This window comes from Tarenaya hassleriana, unplaced genomic scaffold (assembly GCF_000463585.1).
Source record: "Tarenaya hassleriana unplaced genomic scaffold, ASM46358v1 Cleome150, whole genome shotgun sequence".
NCBI lineage: Eukaryota > Viridiplantae > Streptophyta > Magnoliopsida > Brassicales > Cleomaceae > Tarenaya > Tarenaya hassleriana.
Window position 1 is genome coordinate 9,150 of NW_010964924.1, and position 22,689 is coordinate 31,838.

Here is a 22,689-nt window from a genome sequence, read left to right on the forward strand (position 1 = left end):
CATCTAAACGTGTTTGGACGCACTCTAAACGTGTTTGAACGCACTCTAAACGTGTTTGGATGCACTCTAAGTATGTTTGGATGCACTCTAAACATGTTTGGATGCCCTCTAAACATGTTTGGAGTGCCTCGAAACATTATTAGACGAACTCTAAACATGTTTAGAGTCCCTCGAAACATGTTTAGACGAACTCTAAACATGTTTAGAGTGCATCCAAACATGTTTGGAGTGCATCAAAAGATTTTTAGAGTGCGCCAAAACATGTTTAAAGTGCGTCGAAACATGTTTAGAGTGCAATAAAAGATGTTTAGAGTTCGTCGAAACATGTTTAGAGCACGTTGAAACATATTTAGAGCGCATCCAAACTTGTTTAAAGTGCGTCAAAACATACTAAGAGTGCATCCAAACATGTTTAGAGTGCAATAAAACATTTTTAGAGTACGTCGAACCATATTTAGAGTGTCTCGAAACATGTTTAGAGTCCGTCTAAACATGTTTCGAGTGCATCCAAACATTTTTAGAGTGCATTAAAACATTTTTAGAGTACGTTGAAGCATGTTTAGAGTGCAATAAAAGATGTTTAGAGTTCGTCGAAACATTTTTAGAGCACGTCGAAACATACTTAGAGTGCATCGAAACATGTTTAGAGTGCATTAAAACAGTTTTAGAGTGCGTCGAACCATGTTTAGAGTTTATCTAAACATGTTTAGAGTGCATCTAAACATGTTTAGAGTGCATTAAAACACTTTTAGAGTGCGTCGAAACATGTTTAGAGTTCGTCTAAACATGTTTTGAGTGCACCAAATCACGTTTAGAGTGCGTCCAAACACATTTAGAGTGCATCCAAACATGTTTAAAGTGCGTCAAAACATACTTAGACTGCATCCAACATATTTAGAGAGCATCGAAATATTTTAAGAGTGCTTCGAAACATGTTTAGAGTGCATTGAAACACGTTTAGAGTGCGTCCAAACACGTTTAGAGTGCGTTCAAACACATTTAGAGTGCGTCCAAACACGTTTAGAGTGCGTCCAAACACTTTTAGAGAGCATCCAAACATGTTTAGAGTGCATCGAAAAATTTTTAGAGTGCGTTTAGAGTGCGTCGAACAATATTTAAGTGCACCAAATCACATTTAGATTGTGTTTAGAGTTCGTCTAAACATGTTTCGAGTGCATCCAAACATGTTTAGAGTGCATTAAAACATTTTTAGAGTGCGTCGAACCATGTTTAGAGTTCATCTAAACATGTTTAGAGTGCATCCAAACATGTTTAGAGTGCATCAAAACATTTTTAGAGTGCGTCAAAACATGTTTAAAGTGCGTCGAAACATGTTTAGAGTGCAATAAAAGATGTTTAGAGTTCGTCGAAACATGTTTAGAGCACGTCAAAACATATTTAGAGCGCATTCAAACTTGTTTTAAGTGCGTCAAAACATACTAAGAGTGTATCCAAACATGTTTAGACGCATTAAAACATTTTTAGAGTGCGTCGAACCATATTTAGAGTGTCGAAACATGTTTAGAGTTCGTCTAAACATGTTTCGAGTGCATCCAAACATGTTTAGAGTAAATTAAAACATATTTAGAGTGCGTCAAAACATGTTTAGAGTTCATCTAAACATGTTTAGAGTTCATCCAAACATGTTTAGAGTGCATTAAAACACTTTTAGAGTGCGTCGGAACATGTTTAGAGTTCGTCTAAACATAATTTTAAGTGCACCAAATCACGTTTAGAGTACGTCCAAACCCATTTAGAGTGCATCCAAATATGTTTAAAGTGCGTCAAAACATACTTAGAGTGCGTCCAAAAATATTTAGAGAGCATCGAAATATTTTAAGAGTGCGTCGAAACATGTTTAGAGTGCATCCAAACATACTTAGAGTGCATCCAAACACGTTTAGAGTGCGTTCAAACACGTTTAGAGTGCGTCCAAACATGTTTAGAGTGCGTCCAAGCACTTTTAGAGAGCATCCAAACATGTTTAGAGTGCATCGAAATATTTTTAGAATGTGTCGAAATATGTTTAGAGTGCACCCAAACATACTTAAAGTGCGTCGAAACACGTATAGAATGCGTCCAAACACTTTTAGAGTGCATCCAAACATGTTAAGAGTGCATCAAAACATTTTTAGAGTGCATCAAAACATGTTTAAAGTCCGTCGAAACATGTTTAGAGTGCAATGAAAGATGTTTAGAGTTCGTCGAAACATGTTTAGAGCACGTCGAAACATATTTAGAGCGCATCCAAACTTGTTTAAAGTGCGTCAAAACATACTAAGAATGCATCCAAACATGTTTAGAGTGCATTAAAACATTTTTAGAATGCGTCGAACCATATTTAGAGTGCCTCGAAACATGTTTAGACGAACTCTAAACATGTTTAGAGTGCATCCAAACATGTTTAGAGTGCATTAAAACACCTTTAGAGTGCTTAAAAATATGTTTAAAGTGGGTCGAAACATGTTTAGAGTGCAATAAAAGATGTTTAGAGTTCGTCGAAACATGTTTAGAGTGCAATAAAAGATGTTTAGAGTTCGTCGAAACATGTTTACAGACGTCGAAACATATTTAGAGCGCATCCAAACTTTTTTAATGTGCGTCAAAACATACTAAGAGTGCATCGAAACATGTTTAGAGTGAATTAAAACATTTTTAGAGTGCGTCGAACCATATTTAGAGCGCCTCGAAACATGTTTAGAGTTCGTCTAAACATGTTTAGAGTGCATCCAAACATGTTTAGAGTGCATTAAAACTTTTTTAGAGTGCGTTGAAGCATGTTTAGAGTGCAATAAAAGATGTTTAGAGTTCGTCGAAACATTTTTAGAGCACGTCGAAACATACTTAGAGTGCATCCAAACTTGTTTAAAGTGCGTCAAAACATACTTAGAGTGCATCCAAACATGTTTAGAGTGCATTAAAACATTTTTAGAGTGTGTCGAATCATGTTTAGAGTTCATCTAAACATGTTTAGAGTGCATCCAAACATGTTTAGAGTGTATTAAAACACTTTTAGAGTGCGTCAAAACATGTTTAGAGTTCGTCTAAACATGTTTTGAGTGCACCAAATCACGTTTAGAGTGCGTCCAAACACATTTAGAGTGCATCCAAACATGTTTAAAGTGCGTCAAAACATACTTAGACTGCATCCAACATATTTAGAGAGCATCGAAATATTTTAAGAGTGCTTCAAAACATGTTTAGAGTGCATCCAAACATACTTAGAATGCATCCAAACACGTTTAGAGTGCGTTCAAACACGTTTAGAGTGCGTCCAAACATGTTTAGAGTGCGTCCAAACACTTTTTGAGAGCATCCAAACATGTTTAGAATGCATCGAAAAATTTTTAGAATGTGTCGAAACATGTTTAGAGTGCATCCAAACATACTTAGAGTGCGTCGAAACACGTATAGAGTGCGACCAAACACTTTTAGAGTGCATCTAAACATGTTTAGAGTGCATTAAAACATTTTTAGAGTGTTTCGAATCATGTTTAGAGTCATCTAAACATGTTTAGAGTGCATCCAAACATGTTTAGAGTGTATTAAAACACTTTTAGAGTGCGTCGAAACATGTTTAGAGTTCGTCTAAACATGTTATGAGTGCACCAAATCACGTTTAGAGTGCGTCCAAACACATTTAGAGTGCATCCAAACATGTTTAAAGTGCGTCAAAACATACTTAGACTGCATCCAACATATTTAGAGTGCATCGAAATATTTTAAGAGTGTTTCAAAACATGTTTAGAGTGCATCCAAACATACTTAGAATGCGTCCAAACACGTTTAGAGTGCGTTCAAACACGTTTAGAATGCGTCCAAACACGTTTAGAGTGCGTCCAAACAATTATAGAGAGCATCCAAACATGTTTAGAGTGCATCGAAAATTTTTTAGAATGTGTCGAAACATGTTTAGAGTGCATCCAAACATACTTAGAGTGCGTCGAAACACGTATAGAGTGCGTTCAAACACTTTTAGAGTGCATCCAAACATGTTTAGAGTGCATCAAAAAATTTTTAGAGTGCGTCAAAACATGTTTAAAGTGCGTCGAAACATGTTTAGAGTGCAATAAAAGATGTTTAGAGTTCGTCGAAACATGTTTAGAGCACGCACAAACATATTTAGAGCGCATCCAAACTTATTTAAAGTGCGTTAAAACATACTAAGAGTGCATCCAAACAAGTTTAGAGTGCATTAAAACATTTTTAGAATGCGTCGAACCATACTTAGAGTGCCTCGATACATGTTTAGAGTTCGTCTAATCATGTTTAGAGTGCATCCAAACATGTTTAGAGTGCATTAAAAGATGTTTAGAGCTCGTCGAAATATGTTTAGAGTGCATCCAAACTTGTTTAAAGTGCGTCAAAACATACTAAAGATGTTTAGAGCACGTCGAAATCATGTTTAGATTTCGTCTAAACATGTTTAGAGTGAACCAAAACACATTTAGAGTGCGTCCAAACACATTTAGAGTGCATTGAAACATATTTAGAGTGCATCGAAACATGTTTAGAGTGCAACAAAAGATGTTTAGAGTTCGTCAAAACACGGTTAGAGCGCGTCAAAACATACTTAGAGTGCATCCGAACATATTTAGACTGTGTCGAAACATACTTAGAGTGCATCCAAACATGTTTAGAGTGCGTCGAAATATACTTAGAGTACATCCAAACACGTATAGAGTGTGTCCAAGCTCGTTTAAAGTGCATCCAAATATGTTTAGAGTGCATCGAAATATTTTTAGAGTGCGTCAAAACATGTTTAGAGTGCGTCCAAACATATTTAGAGTGCGTCGAAATATGTTTAGAGTGCAACAAAAGATGTTTAGAGTGCGTCGAAACATGTTTAGAGTGCAACAAAATATGTTTAGAGTGCGTGGACACATGTTTAAAGCACGTCAAAACATATTTAGACCACATCCAAACATGTTTAATGTGCGTCGAAATATACTAACAGTGCATCCAAACATATTTAGAGTGCAAAACATTTTTGGAGTGCGTTGAATCATGTTTAGATTTCGTCTAAACATGTTTAGATTGAACCAAAACACATTTAGAGTGCGTCCAAACACACTTCGAGTGGATCCAAACATGTTGGAGAGTGCTTCAAAACATATTTTGAGTGCATCGAAACATTTTTTAGAGTGCGTCGAAACATGTTTAGAGTGCATCCAAACATACTTAGATTGCATCCAAACATGTTTAAAGTGCGTCCAAACAAGTTTACACTGCTTCCAAACATGTTTAGAGTGTGTCGAAATATACTTAGAGAGCATTGAAACATGTTTAGAGTTCGTATAAACACATTTAGAGTGCGTCTAAACACGTTTAGAGTGCGTGCAAACACGTTTAGAATGCGTCCAAACACTTTTAGAGTGTATCCAAACATGTTTAGAGTGCATCGAAACATTTTTAGAGTGCATTAAAAGATGTTTAGAGCACGTCGAAATATGTTTAGAGTGCATCCAAACTTGTTTAAAGTGCGTCAAAACATACTAAAGTGCGTCGAAACTACTTAAAGTGCATCCAAACATGTTTAGAGTGCATCGAAATATTTTTAGAGTGCGTCAAAACATGTTTAGAGTACGTCCAAACATGTTTAGAGTGCGTCGAAATATGTTTAGAGTGCAACAACAGATGTTTAGAGTGCGTCGAAACATGTTTAGAGCACGTCGAAACATATTTAGACCACATCCAAACATGATTAATGTGCGTCGAAACATACTAAGAGTGCATCCAAACATATTTAGAGTGCAAAACATTTTTAGAGTGCGTCGAATCATGTTTAGATTTCGTCTAAAGATGTTTAGAGTGAACCAAAACATATTTAGAGTACGTACAAACACATTTGGAGTGGATCCAAACATGTTGAGAATGCTTCAAAACATATTTTGAGTTCGTCGAAACATTTTTAGAGTGCGTCGAAACATGTTTAGAGTTCATCCAAACATACTTAGAATGCATCCAAACATGTTTAGAGTGCGTCTAAATAAGTTTAGAGTGCATCCAAACAAGTTTAGAGTGTATCCAAACATGTTTAGAGTGTGTCGAAATATACTTAGAGAACATCGAAACATGTTTAGAGTTCGTATAAACACGTTTAGAGTGCGTGCAAACACGTTTGGAATGCGTCCAAACACTTTTAGAGTGTATCCAAACATGTTTAGAGTGCATCGAAACATTTTAAGAGTGCGTCGAAATATGTTTAAAGTGCGTCGAAACATGTTAAGAGTGCAACAAAAGATGTTTAGAGTTCGTCAAAACACGTTTAAAGTGCGTCGAAACATACTTAAAGTACATCCAAACATGTTTAGAGTGCATCGAAACATACTTAGAGTGCATCGAAACATGTTTAGAGTGCAATAAAAGATGTTTAGAGTTCGTCAAAACACGATTAGAGCGCGTCGAAACATACTCTTAGTCAAGGTCAAATGGTCTTCCAAGCTTCCACATTTATTACTGATACGAACCCGGATCGACGATTCTTAAAATTAGGCAAAGAAGGATAGTAGATGGATGTTCAAAAACCCACTAACGACACGTGAACCGAACCTAGGACTTGTTCCAGTCACAAGAACGCCCTAAACCCAATCCAGACCCGGTTAGAGAACCTTTGAAACGAGCGAAGTCGTCACAAACACCTGGTGGTAAAAGTGTTTGATAAGTCGAAAAGAACACTACCTCAAACCTTACGAAGTTTAGAGTTAGTACTCAAGAACATAAGAAGAAACCTCTCAATTCAATAATCTGAGTTTTACATGATAGATGCTCCCTTTTTATAAGGAAAGGAAACATTGAAAAACTAAGAAAAATAAAAGAGTTTGCTGAAAACAAAGAAGACTAAAAACCATGCAATTGTAATTTCCAAGGTAGTCAAATACGACTACATTTATTGCAAAGAGACCAGAATTTTCGTAACTCCTCTTCTTCATGACTTTTCAAGCATTCTTTTGGACTTATTTTGCTTCATTTGGGTTGATTTGGGCCTCAAGTAGGTTAACCAAGGCATGGACTTGAGTTTGGGCTGATCCCACTTGATTTTGAAGTCCAAACTCTTCTTGAAGTAGCATTGTAAATGTTTCCTTCAATCTCTTTGCCTTGGCGCGAGTTGATTTGGGCCTCAAGTAGGTTAACCAAGGCATGGACTTGAGTTTGGGCTGATCCCACTTGATTTTGAAGTCCAAACTCTTCTTGAAGTAGCATTGTAAATGTTTCCTTCAATCTCTTTGCCTTGGCGCGAGTTATGGGACCGTTTCTGTTCCAAGAGCTCCTTTCGATCCGCTTGAGAATCTCCTGCTCCCGTTCTCTTGTTGTCTCTCCCGTGCTTCCCGATGTCCTCATCATTCCCTTCCTCTTGAAAGGGATTTGCCCTCAAATCCGAATTATCATCTGCATCAAAACGAGCTAAGTCAGCAACATTAAACGTAGAGCTAATGTTGTACTCACCTGGAAGTTCAATCTTATAGGCATTGTTGTTGATTCGTTCGAGAACTTTGAATGGTCCATCTCCCCTCGGCATTAGCTTGCTCTTCCTCTGATTTGGGAACCTTTCCTTGCGCATATGAATCCACACCAAGTCACCTGGCTCAAACGTAACTTCCTTGCGAACTTTGTTTGCTTGCTTAGCGTATTGCTCCGTGCGTTGCTCAATATTCTTGCGTGTCGTTTTATGAATCTGTTTTACGAAGTCAGCCTTGTTCTTTCCATCAAGGTTAGTCATTTCGCTCATCGGCAATGGCGAAAGATCCAATGGTGTTAGTGGATTAAAACCGTAAACGATTTCAAAAGGCGAGTAACGCGTAGCACTATGCACAGATCGATTATATGCAAACTCAACATGCGGTAGACAGTCTTCCCACGTTTTAAGGTTCTTTTTAATTAAAGCACGCAACAACGTAGAAAGAGTCCTATTCACCACTTCCATTTGTCCATCAATTTGTGGATGACAAGTCGTCGAAAAGAGTAGCTTAGTCCCTAATTTTCTCCACAGAGTCTTCCAAAAGTAACTTAGGAACTTAGTATCTCTATCCGAAACAATTGTCCTAGGCATGCCATGCAACCGAACTTCTCGAAAGAACAAATCAGCAATATGGGATGCATCATCGATTTTAGGACAAGGTATGAAATGTTCCATTTTCGAAAATCTATCAACCACAACAAACACAGAATCCTTCCCAGTCTTAGTTCTAGGCAGCCCAACAATAAAATCCATTGAAATATCAATCCATGGTTCACTGGGGATCGGTAAAGGAGTATACATACCATTGGGTTGTACCTTGGATTTCGCCTTCTTGCACTTCATGCAACTTCCACACACCCGTTCAACATCTCTCTTCATATTTGGCCAATAGAAATGTTCCTGCAAAGTTGACAAGGTTTTGGCCACTCCAAAATGTCCCATGAGACCGCCTCCATGAGCCTCTTGAACAAGCAAATCTCGCATAGAACAGTTAGGCACAAAGTTTGTTCTCACGGAATAAATATCCTTCGAACCGATAATATTTTCCACTTGCAACCTTTTCACATGCCTTGAACACATTTTGGAATTCCTGATCAGATTCGTGCAACTCCTTAATATGTTCAAACCCTAGCGTTCTCGCATCCAAAGAAGTTAACAACGTGTATCGTCTAGATAATGCATCAGCCACAATGTTTTCCTTACCTTGCTTATGTCGAATAACATAAAGAAACATTTCCATGAATTCTACCCACTTGGCATGTCTTCGGCTAAACTTGTGCTGTCCCTTTAGGTACTTGAGCGATTCATGATCGGTGTGAATCACGAATTCCTTCGACCACAAGTAGTGTTGCCATGTTTGCAGAGCCCTTACCACTGCATACATCTCTTTGTCATAAGTCGAATAATTCAATTGAGCTTCGTTCAACTTCTCACTGAAGTATGCGACTGGCCTCCCTTCTTGCATCAGCACCGCACCAATTCCTACACCAGAAGCATCACATTCGATCTCAAATGTTTTCTCGAAATTAGGTAAAGTCAAGAGTGGAGAGTCGATCAACTTCCCTTTTAATGTTTGGAATTCCTTCTCTTGCGCTTCTCCCCAACGAAACTTGTTATCTTTTTTAATCACTTCCGTCAATGGGGCAGTTATGGTGCTGAAGTCTTTGACAAAACGCCGATAAAATCCTACCAAGCCATGAAAACTTCGGACCTCACTAGCAGACTTAGGAGTCGGCCAACTCTTGATGGCTTCTACCTTTTCCTCGTCGACGTGTATGCCCTGTGAACTGACAACAAATCCTAGAAAAACAACCTTATCAGTGCAAAATGTGCATTTCTTAAGATTAGCGTATAATTTTTCGCCGCCCAGTAAGTCAAGAACACAACGTAGATGTTCAACATGTTCTCCTAAACTCTTGCTGTAAACTAAGATATCGTCAAAGTAAACAACAACGAATTTTCCAATGAGATTTCTGAGAACATGATTCATACTCCGCATGAAAGTGCTAGGTGTGTTAGTTAAACCAAAAGGCATTACCAACCACTCGTAGAGTCCTAGCTTCGTTTTGAACGCTGTCTTCCATTCATCACCCTCTTGCATACGAATTTGATGGTATCCACTCTTCAAATCTATCTTTGAAAACACAGTAGAACCATACAATTCATCTAGCATATCATCAAGACGAGGTATAGGGTGTCGATACTTCACCGTTATGTTATTGATTGCTCGACAATCAACACACATGCGCCACGTTCCATCTTTCTTTGGAACTAGAATTACCGGTACGGCACATGGCGACATGCTCTCCCGAACATAACCTTTCTCCAGGAGTTCAGTCACTTGTCGTTGAAGCTCCTTTGTTTCATCTGGGTTAGTACGGTACGCTGGTTTGTTTGGAAGGCTAGCACCGGGTACGAAGTCAATCTGGTGCTCAATTCCTCGCAAGGGTGGTAGACCATTCGGGATCTCTTCCGGAAAGACATCCTCGTAATCCTGTAACAACTTACAAACACCACTAGGCAAAGAAGAGATTAGTTCATTAGCAAATAAGGCCTCCTTATACATGAGTAAAATCATCGGCCGGTTCGAAAGCATAGCTTTCTTAATCTCTCTAGCTCTCGTGAAAAGAAGAGTGTTTGTCCTCTCGGGATTTCTCTCACAGGCTTTTTTCTGGGGTTTTCTGAAGACCTCACCAAGTTTTAAGTGATCTACCTCATGGTCACTTGTATTTAGCGCTATTTCTCTTTTGAGTAGTGTAACTTGATCTTCATATACATCTTTCGGTGTGAGAGGCAACAATCGAATCCTCTTGCCCTTGTTTTCAAATGAATATCGGTTGGTGTAACCGTCATGTTTGGCTCGTCTATCAAACTGCCATGGACGCCCAATTAGCAAATGCCCTGCTTCCATGGGTACTACGTCGCATAACACTTCATCATCATAGTCACCAATAGAGAAAGGTACCTTCACTTGCCGATGTACCTTTGTTTCTCCGCTATCGTTCAACCATTGCAGTTTGTATGGTTTAGGATGCCGAGTGGTAAGCAATCCCAATTTTGTAACCATAGACTCACTTGCTACATTGGTACAGCTTCCTCCATCAATTATCACACTACAAAGCTTCTTCTGAATAAATCGGAGTGTGTAAAAGATATTCTCTTGTTGCTCGATAGCCTCCACTTTGGTTTGTAAATTCAAGGCACGCCTTGCAACCAACAGATCACCTCTAGGAGCGGGCTGCTCCTCATAGTCATCTGAGTCCGAAGAAAACTCACGACTATTCTCTTGTTCATCCCCACTTTCAGATTCAGTTTCATACTCCCCATTTCGCATAACCATCACGCGTTTGTTTGCGCAATCTCTAGCATAATGACCCCTGCCCAAACATCGAAAGCATGTGATATCGCGGTTACGTGTTCGAGAGGTAGTGCCAGTACCGTGTGCGTTGGGTTTCAGCGATTCCGATTTGGGCTCGGATTTGGAAGTAGTATTCAGCTTCTCTTGCTTCCAATGATTTGACTGAGAGTATGATGTCGCACCGGATCGTTGCGGTATTTTACCCTTCCCCTTGAGTTGCCGCTCGACTTTGATGAAAAGATGCAAGAGATCTTCCAACCCCTCGTAGTGATGTGTTTCAACACGGTATTGAATTTCTTGGTTCAATCCCCCAAGAAACTGTTCTGTGGCGGCTTCTTGACCCTCGTCAATATGAGCACGAATCTTTAGTATCTCCATCTCCTTATAGTATTCTTCGACGCTACGACTCCCTTGTGTCAATTGTCGCACTTTCCGACAAACTGCTCGATGGTAGTATGAAGGCACAAAACACCGCCTCATCACTTGCTTCATAGCTTCCCATGTATTGATTGGAAGTTCCTCCATGCGCCTCCTAGTCTCAACCATCTGATCCCACCATATTAGTGCATAATTTTCGAATTTAGCTGATGCAAGCTTTACCTTCTTTCTTTCGGAGTATTGATGGCATTCAAACACCATCTCCACCTTTCGTTCCCATTCAAGATAAGCTTCAGCATCATTCCTTCCATTAAAAGAAGGAATCTCCATGCGGATGTTACCAAGGTCATCATCCAAACGATCCCTTACTTGTCTTGCATGTCGTCGTTGTCTTGGCGCGGGAATGGGATCCTCATCAGAATTGATTTCTACTTCTTCCACGTATTGCTCATCTCTTTGTCTATGACGTTGAGCTTGTGGTGGGGCGGCTCTACCAATCTCTAGCTGTGCAAACCTATCCTCAAATCGTTCGGCAAGTCGTTCGATTTGTTGTGCCAAGGTCTGCTGTATAGCTTCGAGTTGCAATCGATTCAAGCCGGCATGATCACTCGATTCACGAACAGTACTAGTGTTTGTTTCGTCACTCATTGTTGTACCTTGCAAAACAATCAAACGTTAGATAAAACAGAAAGAGACAAGGAAAAAGATGATGAGAGAACCTCAAATCACTAGAATAGTGTTTCGCTCAAATTTTGTGTCACTCAAGCTCTTCTGTTTCTTCTGGTATGTCTAGTTTGCAATAACAACAAACTCAGTAGGTCAAAGGAAAAGTATTCAATTGACAAATCGCACACTATTTCCACGACCCAAAATCGTCCAAGTGTATACGAAGACAAAATATTCGATTTAAGAAAACACGATTTTTTTTTCTCTTCTTTTTGTGTAAGACGAAATCAACTTTTTTTTGAACTTTTTTTTTTCGATTCCCTTTTTTTTCTCTTCTTTTTTTTTTTCACTTGTATATCTCTTCTCTTTTTTTTTTGATTTTTTGTTTTTCTTTTAAACCTTCAAAAACAAAAAGAAATGATTAGGAAGAAAGATGATAGAAAATGTAAAATGAAATGGAAAAGATAAATAGATATAGATAAAACCTAATGTAGAGAAACGGGGCTCTGATACCAAATGATACAAACTCGGATCGACGATTCCAAAATTAGGCAAAGAAGGATAGTAGATGGATGTTCAAAAACCCACTAACGACACGTGAACCGAACCTAGGACTTGTTCCAGTCACAAGAACGCCCTAAACCCAATCCAAACCCAGTTAGAGAACCTTTGAAACGAGCGAAGACACCTCAAACACCTGGTGGTAAAAGTGTTTGATAAGTCGAAAAGAACACTACCTCAAACCTTACGAAGTTTAGAGTTAGTACTCAAGAACATAAGAAGAAACCTCTCAATTCAATAATCTGAGTTTTACATGATAGATGCTCCCTTTTTATAAGGAAAGGAAACATTGAAAAACTAAGAAAAATAAAAGAGTTTGCTGAAAACAAAGAAGACTAAAAACCATGCAATTGTAATTTCCAAGGTAGTCAAATATGACCACATTTATTGCAAAAAGACCAGAATTTTCGTAACTCCTCTTCTTCATGACTTTTCAAGCATTCTTTTGGACTTATTTTGCTTCATTTGGGCTGATTTGGGCCTCAAGTAGGTTAACCAAGGCATGGATTTGAGTTTGGACTGATCCCACTTGATTTTGAAGCCCAAACTCTTCTTGAAGTAGCATTGTAAATGTTTCCTTCAATCTCTTTGCCTTGGCGCGAGTTATGGGACCGTCACTCTTCAAATTCTGTTCCAAGAGCTCCTTTCGATCCGCTTGAGAATCTCCTGCTCCCGTTCTCTTGTCGTTTCTCCCGTGCTTTCCGATGTCCTCATCAATTACTTTGGGATTTGTTTTTGACCATGTGAAAGTTTATACCTTATTTATTTCTTCTTATCCTTTTATAGCCTATAAATAGGCAAAGAAATCAGATTATCAGAAAAAGATGAGTTTTCTTTGAGTGTCACTTTTAAGTGAATTTGAGCTTTTTAGCCCATGGTTCTTTTTGGAACCGTTGAACTTATCGAATGGAGTGATTCCGTTCGTGACGTTCATCGACTTATCAGCTCGTTAGTTCCATAAACGGGTTGTGGCGTCTTCGCTCGTTTCAAAGGTTCTCTAACCGAGTCTGGATTGGGTTTAGTGCGTTCTTGTGACTGGAACAAGTCCTACGTTCAGTTCATGTGTCGTTAGTGGGTTTTTGAACATCCATCGACTATCCTTCTTACCTAATTTTGAGATTCGTCGATCCGGATTCGTATTATTTGGTATCAGGGTCCCGTTTCTCTACATTAGGTTTTATCTATATCTATTTATCTTTTCCATTTCATTTTACATTTTCTATCATCTTTCTTCCTAATCATTTCTGTTTGTTTTTGAAGGTTTAAAAGAAAACGAAAAATCAACAAAAAAAAAAGAAGAAGAGATATATACAAGTGAAAAAAAAGAATGGAAGAAGAAAAAAAAAGAGTTAAAAAAAAAGAGAGAAGAAAAAGAAGTTGATTTCATCTTGCACAAAAAGAAGAGAAAAAAATCTTGTTTTCTTACATTGAATATTTTATCTTCGTATACACTTGGACGGTTTAACTAAGGGGGTGGGTCGTGGAAATAGTGTGCGATTTGTCAATTGAATACTTTTCCTTTGACCTATTGAATTTGTTGTTAGTGCAAGCCAGACATACCAGAAGAAACAGGAGAGTTTTGAGTGACACGAAATTGAGCGAAACACTATTCTAGTGATTGTGAGGTTCTCTCATCATCCTTTTCCTTGTCTCTTTCTGTTTTATCTAACGTTTGATTGTTTTGCAGAGAACAACAATGAGTGAAGAAACAAACACTAGCATTGTTCGTGAATCGGGTGATCATGCCGGTTTGAATCGATTGCAACTCGAAGCTATAAATCAGACCTTGACACAACAAATCGAACGACTTGCCGAACGATTTGAGGATAGGTTTGCACAACTAGAGATTGGTAGAGCTGTCCCACCGCAAGCTCAACGTCATAGACAACGAGATGAGCAATACGTTGAAGAAGTGGAAATCAATTCTGATGAGGATCCCATTCCCACGCCAAGACAGCGACGACGTGCAAGACAAGCAAGGGATCGTTTAGATGACGACCTTGGTAACATCCGCATGGAGATTCCTTCTTTCAATGGAAGGAATGATGCTGAAGCTTATCTTGAATGGGAACGAAAGGTGGAGATGGTGTTTGAATGCCATAAATACTCCGGAAGAAAGAAGGTAAAGCTTGCATCGGCTAAATTTGAAAATTATGCAGTAATTTGGTGGGATCAGATGGTTGAGACTAGGAGGCGCATGGAGGAACTTTCAATCAGTACATGGGAAGCTATGAAGCAAGTGATGAGGCGGCGTTTTGTGCCTTCATACTACCATCGAGAAGTTTGTCGGAAACTGCGACAATTGACACAAGGGAGTCGTAGCGTCGAAGAATACTATAAGGAGATGGAGATACTAAAGATTCGTGCTTATATTGACGAGGGTCAAGAAGCCGCCATAGAACGGTTTCTTGGGGGATTGAACCGAGAAATTCAGAACCGTGTTGAAACACATCACTACGAGGGGTTGGAAGATCACTTGCATCATTCCATCAAAGTCGAGCGGCAACTCAAAACACGTTTAGAGTGCATGCAAATACGTTTAGAATGCGTCAAACACTTTTAGAATGCATCCAAACATACTTAGAGTGCATCGAAATACATATAGAGTGCGCCCAAACACTTTTAGAGTGCATCCAAACATGTTTAGAGCGCATCAAAACATCTTTAGAGTACCTCAAAACATGTTTAAAGTGCGTCGAAACATGTTTAGAGTGCAATAAACGATGTTTAGAGTTCGTCGAAACATATTTAGAGCACGTCGAAACATATTTAGAGCGCATCCAAACTTGTTTAAAGTGCGTCAAAACATACTAAGAGTGCATCCAAACATGTTTAGAGTGTATTAAAACATTTTTAGAGTGCGTCGAACCAAATTTAGAGTGCCTCGAAACATGTTTAGAGTTCGTCTAAACATGTTTAGAGTGCATCCAAACATGTTTAGAGTGCATTAAAACATTTTTAGAGTACGTCGAAACATGTTTAGATTGCAATAAAAGATGTTTAGAGTTCGTCGAAACATGTTTAGAGTACATCGAAACATATTTAGAGCACATCCAAACTTGTTTAAAGTGCGTCAAAACATACTAAGTTCGCCGAAACATGTTTAGAGCACGTCGAAACATATTTAGAGCGCATCCAATCTTGTTTAAAGTGCGTCAAAACATACTAAGAGTGCATCCAAATATGTTTAGAGTGCCTTAAAACAATTTTAGAATGCGTCGAACCATATTTAGAGTGCCTCGAAACTTGTTTAGAGTTCGTCTAAACATGTTTAGAGTGCATCCAAACATGTTTAGAGTGCAAAACATTTTTAGAGTGCGTCGAAACATGTTTAGATTGCAATAAAAGATGTTTAGAGTTCGTCGAGACATGTTTAGAGCACGTCGAAACATATTTAGAGTGCATCCAAACTTGTTTAAAGTGCGTCAAAACATACTAAGAGCCCATCCAAACATATTTAGAGTTCGTCGAACCATATTTAGAGTGCGTCGAAACATGTTTAGAGTTCATCTAAACATGTTTAGAGTGCATCCAAACATGTTTAGAGTGCATCCAAACATGTTTGCATTAAAACACTTTTAGAGTGCGCTGAAACATGTTTAGAGTTCGTCTAAACATGTTTTGAGTGCACCAAATCACGTTTAGAGTGCGTCCAAACACATTTAGAGTGCATCCAAACATGTTTAAAGTGCGTCAAAACATACTTAGAGTGCATCCAAACATATTTAGAGAGCATCGAAATATTTTAAGAGTGCGTCGAAACATGTTTAGTGATACGATCCTAGATCGGTTACTCTAAGTAGGGTGGGGTGAAACCGGGACCCGAAGTTTACACGGAGTAGAAAACCTTGGTATAAAGACCTTGACCCAATACTCAACTCACAATGAAACAACGAACCTTGGTATAACGTGTTAGTTTTAGAGTATGAAGTGAGGACGAAAATGAAGAGAGAATGGAGAGAATTTCGTCCTTAGCAAAGACGATACATCTTATTCATAATGTGAGAGGTTACACACATTTATAGGACAGCTTAGAGACAAAGAAATAAATGCACTAGCTGTTACATGTGTGCATGACAAGCATTTAATGAACTGATGTTTTCAATACTTGATTTGTATGATAAATAGGTGCTGCATGATAACTTCACATTAATGCACCAAGATGATCAGCTCCTGCATTTATTTCGCCTCTTCCTTGTTGCGCAGGTCATCTGATAATGATCCGCCATCTATGTCGTCTTCAACGTCTTTAACATTCCCCCTCAAGGTTGGAGTTGAATAATTGATAAGTCCAACCTTGACGAGAAGCTTGTTTAAGACGTGAGATCTTGCGGCTTTGGTGAAGATATCAGCTAGCTGATCTGCACTCTTTGTGTATGTAAGTGTAATGACCTCGTTCATCACCTTCTCCCGTATAAAGTGACAGTCCACCTCTATATGCTTGGTGCGCTCATGGAACACCGAATTTGTGGCAATGTGAATCGCAGCTTGATTGTCGCAATGTAGAGTGATCGGTTTGTTTGAATGAAACCCAAGATCACCAAGAAGAGCTTTCAACCAAGTTAGCTCACTTGCAGTATTTGCAATGACGCGGTATTCTGCTTCGTCGGTAGATCTTGCAGCCACCGATTGTTTCTTTCTCTTCCAAGTGATGAGATTTCCTCCAACAAATGTGCAATATCCTGTTGTGGATTTCCGATCGTTTCTGTCTCCAGCCCAGTCCGCATCGCAGTATCCAACTATCTCGGCATGTCCGTTGCGTTCCATCCAAACTCCTTTGCATGGTGTTCCCCTTAAGTACTTGAGAATTCGATCCACCATACTCACATGATGTTGTGTCGGCTTATGCATCCATTGACTAACCTGCTGCACAGCAAAACTAATATCAGGCCGGGTAATACAAAGATAAATCAACTTACCTACAGTTCGTCGATAGAGTTCAGCATCCTCAAATGGTGATTTATCTCCAACTTCTTTGAAATTCTCTTCAAGCGGTGTTTTCGCAGGTTTTGCACCGATCTTTCCTGTTGCTGCAAGTAACTCAAGAGTGTATTTTCTTTGTGATAGAAACAGTCCTGATTGAGTATGAAAGACTTATATACCAAGAAAACACATTAATTCTCCCAAATCCTTAATGTCGAATGACGAATGCAACATTTGTTTGGTTCGACTTATGCCATCATGATCACTACCGGTCACAATTATGTCGTCAACATATATTAAAAGAACGACAATACCTGATTCCCTCTAAAGAGTGAAGAGGGAGTGATCGGATTCACTCTTCACAAACCCATGATTAGTGAGTGCGGTGTGAAGTTTTTGATACCAAGCACGTGGAGATTGTTTGAGACCATAAATCGCTTTCTTCAGTTTACAAACCTTGTCTATTCCAATGATATCTTGATAACCAGGAGGTGCAACCATATACACTTCCTCAGTTAGTTCCCCCTGAAGAAAAGCGTTTTTGACATCTATCTGCCACAACTCCCAATCAAAGTTAGTAGCTAAAATACGAGCTTGTTTTATAGCAATAGTAATTAATCGTTGTTGTTTTAAAGTCACTCTATTCACCCGTCTAGATAATATTTTTCCTTGTTCACTAATAAATCGACTAATTAAACTCATGTTTCTATAATCAATTCGATCCCCCGATTGGATCGGGGGCAAACGCCTACGAAAAGATCGCTTGGATTTAGGAAAAAGTCGCTTAGATTTATTCATAATTTGTTTATTCCTTATCTCTAAAATCCTATTTCGATCGGATCAAAACAAAAACGATTTCTATATAGGATAGAGTTTCTATATAAAATTAAGAATATAGGATTAGGTTTGTTTCTATTGATTTATTTGTTTATATTTATATATATGTAATAATATATAGCTTGTTAGTTCGTAATTAATCTCCAATGAATGAAAACTAACCCAGTTAGAGTAATGGAAAATAAAATCCTTTTTCTATTTTTAAAAATTAATTTCTTTATTTATTTCCTTGTTTTATGTATTTTTTATGAATAAAATTATGAATAAAATAATATATATATATAATGAATAAAATATTAGATAGATATAATATATATAATATATATGAATAATATATATTATTTTTGTATTTTTTATATATTTTTTTATGACTATAGAACTTATGATTATAGAACATAGTATTTGTTAACATGGTATTATTTAGTATTCCTACTAAAGTAGGAATACTAAATAGAAATCAAAATAAATTCAAAATTCCATTAAAATTAAATAGGTATGAACAAAGCGAAAAAGGAGGAAAGAAACGAGTCGATAAATTTTGATACCAAACCAAGCTATATACGAGCTTTTACACCCTCTTTTTTATATTTTATTTTTTATATATATTTTTTTTATTTCATTAATTCAATTTCGTTTGATTAAGACTAAATTCTGTAAAAATCCCTGCCTTCTTTGAAATATCATGAACTGTTCCTGTAGGTTGAGCCTTTTTTAAGGAAATTGAGAATAGCAGGAGCAAATGTGTTGGTATAGTCTTCCCCATAGGTTTGAGTAAAACCTTTAGCAACTAACCGTGCTTTATATCGCTCAACCTCTCCATTACTCAAGTGTTTCACCTTGTATATCCATTTGCAACCAACTGGACGTTTGTCGTAGGGTAGAGTGGCCACTTCCCAAGTGCCATTGCGTTCCAGAGCTTGAATTTCCTCATCCATTGTTGTGCGCCATACATGGATATGTTTGGCTTCTTCATAAGAAGAAGGCTCATCTTCACTTTCAACTAGACATAGGAACGCCTGATGACAAGTTGGAAAAGAAGAGCAGTCATCATAGAATTGAATGGGGTGTGCAACAGCATACCCATTGTAGTAGACTCGACGATTACTCCATTCGGAGATTGGTGCGCGTGGCCTAGTGCTTCTGCGAAGTGCGGGAGGATTGGGAGGATCAATTGAGTGAGATTGCTCCATTAAGGAGGACTCCTCTGATTCAGGTGAGCTTGTCTCCATGTCATCTTGCAATGTTGAGTCGTGGTTGTCATTGTCATTATCATCCTGAAAAGGTGTAACGTTATCAGTTGAAACAAAGTCTTGTGATACAGACAGTACCTCACAATCCACTTGGGAATCCTCTTTGGCGGCATCCTCAATAGACTGAGATGAAGATGGGGTGTAGGTGCTTGATGATTGACGGTGTTGTTGGAGTTCATTAGTAGGATGTAACATGTGATCTAACGCTTGTTGGAATGACCTAAACTTGTCTTCTTGAGATGTAGGAAGGTCTTCAATCGTATTCCATGATTGAGTACCATAGTAGCTTAGATCTTCATGAAAGTTCACATCCCTTGACACTCAAACACGATTGGCAATTGGATCAAAGCACTTATAGCCCTTTTGTGTGGCGGAGTACTTAACAAGAATACACTTTTGACTCCGTGCATCTAGTTTACCACGTTGATTTTCTGCAAGAAACACGTAACAAACACATCCAAAAACTTTAATGTGTTCAAGTAATGGCTTACACTTGTTAAGTACCTCAAAAGGAGACGAGTCTGCCAGACACTTTGTGGGCAGCCTGTTAATAAGATAGCAAGCAGTTTGTACAACATCTCCCCAATGTTTTCTTGGCACATTTCGATGAAACATCATAGCCCTTGCCACTTCAAGAAGATGACGATTTTTGCATTCTGCAACTCCGTTTTGCTGTGGTGTATTTGGGCATGTTGTTTGATGAGTGATGCCTTGTTCTGCAAGATAATCCTGAAATTCTCGACTTGTATACTCACCTCCATTATCAGTTCTAAAAAACTTGATTTTGGCATCATAATGGTTAGAAACATACTTATGAAACTTCTTGAATGTTTCAAAAACGTGACTTTTAGATGGCATAAGAGTGATCCATGTATACTTAGATCTTTCATCTATAAAAGTAACAAAGTACTTATGCCCATCACGTGAAACAGTTGGGGATGACCATACATCAGAATGAATGAGATCAAAACAATTCTCATATGTAGTGGTTGATTTAGGAAAGACAGTTCGACAATGTTTTCCAAGGATACATGCTTCACATCGAGAATGATCAAACTGGATATGGAGAAACAAAAGAGAGAGAGCTTTTTCATGAGGATGGCCTAGCCTAGCATGCCATATGGAACTAAAACAAACATTTGAAATAGAGTGAGGCTGGATGAAATATAGATTGTTCCGAGCGATACCTCTCCCAATTTCATGAGATGTCTTAGTATCCTGAAACACAACGTCATTAGTGCGAAATATGACAGAACATTGGAGATCACTACATATACGTGTAGTGGAAAGAAGATTAGTAGTGAAATCTGGAACATATAGAGCACTAATTTTTCGGTTAAATAGCATCATAGTTCCTTGTCCTTTAATCTGAACTTTCACACCATTTGCTACACACAACGTCATTAGTGCGAAATATGACAGAACATTGGAGATCACTACATATACGTGTAGTGGAAAGAAGATTAGTAGTGAAATCTGGAACATATAGAGCACTAATTTTTCGGTTAAATAGCATCATAGTTCCTTGTCCTTTAATCTGAACTTTCACACCATTTGCTACAGTGATATCTCCATCTAGATGTGTCATATTGTGAAGCAATCTTTTATCACATATCATGTTGTTTGTTGCTCCTGAGTCAATAATCAGATCCTTAGTACCATGGTGTCCAAGGAAAGCCATACCTGAGTCTTTTTGCTCCTTGAGCAGTTGTAGGAGTTTGTTGAAGTCTGCCTTAGTGACAAATTCAGATGTTGAAGCCGCCATAGCGGATTCTTTTGTAGGATTACCATGAGGAATGCTTTCCTTGAACTTTGATGGTTTGAGATGAGGATGAAGGATCCAGCACTTGTCCTTTGTATGCCCAGCCTTGCTGTAGTGCTCACAAACAATATGTTTATTGAGTTTGTTGGAAACATTAGCCTTTCGGTAGTGAGCAATTTCACTTGTCCCTTTGAACAGCTTCCTTGCGCCTTCTTCTTTCTTAATCATCGCACAAACTTCAGAGAATGATGGAAGCTTGTCTTGGCGTATAATATGTTGGACAAGATCACCATATGATAGAGCAGAGCAAAAATATTGTCTTGCTCTAGACGTTCAGCAACAATCTTGGGATCGGTGGATGGAGGACGCAGCTCATTAAGTTCAGCACGAATCGTGTTGAATTCTCCCAAATGCTTGACGAACAGTTTGTCCTCTTGATGAATATTATGTAGAGAATTCTTCAACTCATAGATTCGTGTCAGATTGGAGACATTACCGTAGGCTCCTTCAAGGATTTCCCACAGCTCTTTGGCAGTGTTGATGTGCACATAGCTTGAGAGAACATCATGATCCATGGAGCAATGAAGGATGGCAAGTATCATCTGGTCTTCTTGAAACCATTTTTCAGATTGCTCGACAACTTGGGAAGCTACTTGATCATCTCCAGATGTTTCAGCTTCGGTTGCCTTGCTTGTGATGTCGACGGGAATTTCAATCCCAACCGAAATATGTGGCCACAACCCTTTGCTCTTAAGTATAGTTTGAGCAGTACGGGACCACAAAGAATAGTTGTCTCCATTGAGAACAATAGGAATAGCACGAAGAGAAGAATCCATTTGAGCAGAAGAAGTGATTTGAGTAAGATCGGAGAACAAGGAAGTATCAAAATAAGAAGAACGAAAGCTCTGATACCATGTTAGTTTTAGAGTATGAAGTGAGGACGAAAATGAAGAGAGAATGGAGAGAATTTCGTCTTTAGCAAAGAGGATACATCTTATTCATAATGTGAGAGGTTACACACATTTATAGGACAGCTTAGAGACAAAGAAATAAATGCACTAGCTGTTACATGTGTGCATGACAAGCATTTAATGAACTGATGTTTTCAATACTTGATTTGTATGATAAATAGGTGCTGCATGATAACTTCACATTAATGCACCAAGATGATCAGCTCCTGCATTTATTTCGCCTCTTCCTTGTTGTGCAGGTCATCTGATAATGATCTGTCATCTATGTCGTCTTCAACGTCTTTAACATAACGAAGGCGCCACAAACGGAGATGGATGTTCCGCTTGATAAGCCGAGATTGAACGCCACGGATAGAAAAATCCGATAAATTCAAAAAGTTCTCAAAGAACTAGAGAGAAATACTCTTAAAACTCACTTGTTTATGCTTAAAAAGGTGTCCTTACAAATGAGATGTGAGGTGCCTTATATAGGTTTACAAAATAGAAAACAATGATGAAAATTTTGAATAAAAGAGAAAACATAA

At 38.4% G+C, this 22,689-nt stretch overlaps 1 pseudogene; it reads right to left on the minus strand.

Annotated features, from left to right (window-relative positions):
- Window positions 1-7,129: 7,129 nt before the first annotated feature.
- Window positions 7,130-11,843, minus strand: LOC109116501 (annotated as a pseudogene).
- Between the last annotated feature and the right edge of the window lie 10,846 nt (window positions 11,844-22,689).